Source organism: Stegastes partitus, unplaced genomic scaffold (assembly GCF_000690725.1).
Source record: "Stegastes partitus isolate 25-593 unplaced genomic scaffold, Stegastes_partitus-1.0.2 Scaffold1292, whole genome shotgun sequence".
Lineage (NCBI taxonomy): Eukaryota > Metazoa > Chordata > Actinopteri > Pomacentridae > Stegastes > Stegastes partitus.
Genome location: NW_007579023.1, coordinates 128,803 through 134,056, shown reverse-complemented (window position 1 = coordinate 134,056; position 5,254 = coordinate 128,803). Strand labels below are relative to the sequence as shown.

The 5,254-nt window shown below is 44.3% G+C and overlaps 1 protein-coding gene across 2 annotated transcripts in view; it reads right to left on the bottom strand.

The window, feature by feature from the left end:
- zyx (zyxin) overlaps window positions 1–4,885 on the bottom strand; it is a 28,713-nt gene extending 23,828 nt beyond the window's left edge. The window contains exon 1 of one of the 2 annotated variants that reach the window (XM_008298179.1): window positions 4,737–4,885. The gene's annotated coding sequence lies outside the window, so the exon portion shown is untranslated. Of the gene's footprint in view, window positions 1–4,197; window positions 4,482–4,736 lie in introns of those variants that run through there. The other variant, XM_008298180.1, reaches the window with a different exon arrangement.
- Window positions 4,886–5,254: the final 369 nt, after the last annotated feature.

Genomic DNA, 5,254 nt, shown 5'->3' with positions numbered 1-5,254 from the left:
TGGTCAGATTTTCAGCTTTCCAACGTTCCTTGAACTAATCACACGTGACATATACTTACATCTGAAAAATTAACCAAACTTGTGCTTGAAAGTGTGACGTTATATTAAATTGACTTTATTCTACGTGTGTCATGTAAAAAATTCCAAAAATAGTTTAGCTCTCACCAGACTGTGTAAAAAAAGTTCTGAGCTCCATAAATGTGAAGCAGTTTGTGATGCAGAGTTTTCTGCAGACGATACAGGAAAATAAAAATACAAGCAGTTAAACATCTACAGTATGTGGAGCCTCCGTGTTTACAGTGTTGGCAACATCTGTGGATTTTACATTTTTGTAAAACAAACAATGATTTTTTCTTCTTTTCTTATGATTTGTGTTTCTCTAACCGCGTCATGCTGCACAGAAGACATTTCTAAGGAAAAAAAACGAGACGGGAGTGACAAATAAACAGCCTGGAGTTCAGAGGGTTAATGAGAAGTCAGATAAACTACATGTTTTTATTGCTGACCCTCCACTTGAACTGGATGACATCACTTGAGGCTGCGTTTCATCATTTCTGCTTCGCGGCTGTGATGTCAGGCGACATCGTGAGGCCTGTTCAGGGCCTCGGCGTAAATCACAAACTGCTCTCTGGAGCTTTTGAACTTTTACACTCCGCACAGCTGGACAGGCTTTTACAGACCAGAAAACCTGTTTTCTAGGTCTGTGAGCAGCCACAGTTGGTTTTGGTTCTTTCATATCAGGAGCTAATTTAGAGGAGAAACGGGATGTAGTCGTCTTCACTTCCCTCAAGGGCAGAAAACCAGAAGTTGTTGGACCCACTAGAAAGACGTGAAGCTTCTTCAAGGTTTCGGGTTGAGTTTCTGTTATCTTCATGTTTAGTCTTGCTGTTGATATCGAACAGGAACGCCGTCTGAACGCAGCAAGTCGTGGGATTTTGAGTGGGTTCTGTTTGACCGTGAAGCAGGAGGGTCTGGACGTGTTCTGCCGGTAAAGTTCAAGCAGCAAACGCGCTACTTTTATGCATCAATTTGTGCATTTTTCTGCATAAATGTTTTTATTTATGGGTCATTCCTTCTCAAATCATCACATTTTCTGAACAAGTTTTGCTCTTTCATCTCTGAAAATTTTATAGCATCAAATATGGACATTTATGAAGAGATTTGTGAAGTTTTAGATTTTTTAAAGTTAAGTAACACCACAGCTGTAGTGATATTTTCTGAACCACGTGTCACGATATCACAAAACTAAACACAGACAACACCTTTAATTTGAAATACTTGGTCACAAACATGAAAAGAAAGTTATTTTTAGTAAACGTTCACAACCGACTGAGCAGGTTCGACAAGTCGCACCACAAAAACAAAAACACAGGTCGATATAAAAACCTGCTGAATGTAGGTCGACTGCATCTTGGAAAGTATTTGATATGTTAATGTAATATTTCACAGACACAATTTTAAATATCTAAAGAAAGCAGATCAGAGATGGAGGAGGAGCTGATGATCTGAGATGAAATGACCCTCATACAAACTAAATAATTTAAAATATAATGGATGTAATTACACAAACTGTTCAGTGGGCTCATGATTTAGCCCATCCCTGTTATTGCTGCGTCTATTACTAAAGTTTTAACAGTTCGTTGCTCTTCTGCTTCCTCCGTGTCTTCACTCTACACACTACATCTACGACCGTTAAGAGAGACTTCACGCCACTTTTAAAAGGGAAACTTTGAACTCGGCAGCTGGTTCCCTGCTTTGTGATTATAGAGGAACTAAATGTGGTTCATATTCTGCTGCAGCTTTTTAAAAAGGTCGCATGTAGAAGCTGTGCGACGCGGAGTCTCATTAAACTGGAGTCTTCTTTGTTGTAATCTCATCAAAAACAACAATGTGGGTCTTCATGTTGTCGTGATCCAACACCACATTAAAACCGTCCAAACGATGGTGAAAACAGACAACAGAACGCTCATTCCACGTTTATTAGCGGGGGGACAGTTAGCCTGAAGAAAACCTGTGTACATCCAGTAAATTCCTGCCCTTCTGTCTGCCCAGTGGTTGTATCAGTGACCAGTGGGTTGTTGATGAAACTCTCCATTGTTCTGATGTTAATAGCACACCCGGTTTCTGGGAAAGCGTGTCTGGGCCAGGGGTCGCTAATGCGGCGACAAACAGGCCTTTTGAGGCCGATCTTACAGGTCAGCGGTCACGTATGAAGCTCCAGCGCCGCGCCGCCTCTCGGACCGACGGGTGAGCCGTTTCTGAACCGGTAATAACGCGAACCAGTGGACTCTGTCTCACCCCACGGTCCCGTCTGCTGCCCCCCACCCCCCAATGCTCAGATTAACACCAGAGAGGAGTCACAAGACAGGCGAGGGAAGAAAATCAAAGAGGAGCAGCGATCTGAGGCCGAGGGATGCTCTGAAATAACTGCCGTGTCCTGACTCACGGAGGCTGCAATTAAAGAGGATTCCTCAGTCACACATTCACTCCTCATCCACAGATCTCTATGGGAGGCGTCAATAAACCCGTCTTCCAACACCAGAACCGCAGCAGCCTCAGACAAGAAGCTTCTCAAGACACGTTATTCTTAAACACAGCTTATTTAACTGGGTGTTTACGGGGTTAAAGCTCCCCGACGACCGCAGGATTTACACATTCTCACAGTTGAAGAAGCTCATTTCTAAGAAAGCCTGGATTCCCTGTAATCTGCCGACATCACCAGAGCTGCAGCAATGAATCAATTAACTGTCAACTGTTTTCATAATGGATTAATCAGTTTGAGGCCTGAAGTGTTAATTTGGTGATTGTAGTTTTTTAAAATGTGAATATTTTCTTGTTTCTTTCCTCCTCTGGCTCTGTAAACTGAACATCGTTGGGTTGCGGATAAAAACACTGACGACTTTACAGATCAAACAGCCGATCGATTCATCCGGAAAATAAATAATCATGAGTAATTGACCATCACGTGCACTCGCTGAGGAGTTTATTAGGGGTCAGACGTCTGACCTCTGACCCGTCTGAACCCGTAACTATCGTCATTCATGACACAGCCTCTGACTGTCTGTCTGCACATCTGCATGCACATCTGTCTGCTGTTAGAATATCCCAAACAACTGCCAATATTTGACATTCCTACTAGTATACACCACCGCTGGACGATGCTTTTGCACTTTCACGAGCAGAATCCAGTGCTCGGTCTTAATTATTACAAGTATATTCAAATATATTTAACTTTTTTTATTACTCCAGCACATTTTTTTGCTCGTACGTCATCTATGAGGCTAAATTATGTCTGCACCCTCCTCAGTTAAAAGATGAAAGAAGGCCTTTCATTTGGTTAGACACAACATCATTTTTCTTCTCCATATGAAACACAGATATGCCTGGAATGTGCAAAAGTTTTCAACCTGAGCAGAAATCATGCCGAAACACATCTGACCCAGAAAAGCCTGGAGTTTAAAAATAAATTAAAATGATGAGAGAAGGTCCCAACTGCACGTTTAAGGAGGTTACTGCTCTGAAGTACAGAGAAAACTCAATCCTGCATCGTGTATGTGTGTGTGTTGACTCAGCGGGACAGTATTTAATGAGAAAAGCTGATCTACAGGAGAATAAATATTTGAAAGCAGCACAGAATGCCTGAGTCATTCTGCCATTATAGGCTGTTGTAAATTGAATTTGGTGTTTCCCTGCACCCATCCTAAAACATTTCAAACAGTAAAGGAAGAAATCAGAGCATTAAAATGGACCAGAACTGATGTTAAAAGTTCCCTTGCTTAATTTATTATTTCCAAATAGAGCTATTCAAGTATTCTAGTGAAACTCCTGCATTTTTTCTTACTAAATATGGCATATATCTATATCTATATCTATGTATATATAGTTAAAGCCCAAAAAATCTTCATATTTTACACTAAGGGATGATTGAGCAGAAATGGTTGTAAGAGTTTGATATAGATATAAAATGTGGGAGTCGTTTTAATTAGACTGAACCTACATCATAATCAATTAAAGTGCAGCTACTGATGGAGGTTTGCGGCTAACGATGCTAGCTAAGCTAACCAGCCCAGTTTAACATCAGCGGTTAGCTTACAAACTATTTCCCGATTAACTTCAACAGCTTCACCCCTAAACCCTTCCTCCACACTCGGAGAGAATAATAACAATTTAAAAAACAAAAAACAAACAAAAACCCACCGGAGAACCGCTGACCTGGAGCCTCTCCTACACCGGAGAACCGCTGACCCGGAGCCCCCCTCGCTAGCTGCGGTCTCCTCCCCGGGCTAGCCTTCGCTCGGCTCGGCCAGCTAGCTCCCAGCCCTCCGCTCCCCTCCGCTCCAGCTGGCGGCTAAACGGACTAACGCCGCCCCGTTTCTTTGCCTCTGACCTCACACGGAGAAAGCAGCCGGTTTGTGTTAACTGTCACCGGGCCGTACAGCTCCGGGGAAGCTACAGCCGCGCCGCTAGCTGCCACCGAGCTGGGTCAACCCGGAGCCGGGACTTCCTGACGGGGCTTCCGCATAGCAGAGCCTTATCGGCGGCGTCCATCAGCTGGAGGAGCCGCTCGCAGAACACTCGCGGACCGGAGGAGCTACACCCACCGCCAGGGTCTGTTAATTCAAAGCAGCCATGTGACACACCGTGACACCGCGGGCTGCTAACCTGGCCGCGGCTAACCAGTAACCAGACTAACTAACCCAGCAGCTGGAGGGACCCCCGCAGGTTGAAACACTCACCGTGTCCGTGGATCTCCTGCCTTTTGTTCCTCTTTGCTCTGAGCCGAGGTTCACTGTAATGGCAACTCCAGTGTTCCTGTGCAGGAATTAGACCCTCCCCCTGAGCAGGAATTACACCATCCCTCCAAACAAGTCCTCTCTGGTCTGGTACTGAGTAAACAGCAGCTCTCTGGATTCCTGCAGCATTCTTCACTGGATGACATCAGTCCTCTGCCTCTCCTTGTAAGGTCAGGCTGAGCGGAGGCCGGAGGGAGGCTCACAATAATGGGGCTGCAGGCTGATTAGATGCAGACTCCCAAACTGTTCAGGGGTTTTAAACGCAGCGAAGTATGTTCTCACAGGCCGGGAGCTGTGGAAAAAAAAAAAAAAAGTTTTATTTGCTTTCAGAGAAGTTATACGACTGGTTTGATGCCTTTTTGTTTCAACAAGCTCAGCTCAGGATAAGACGGCTGTCACTGGAAGGCCTTAGCGGTACTCTACAGAAAGGAGTCAGATATCACTGGGAGGTAGTGGAGCAG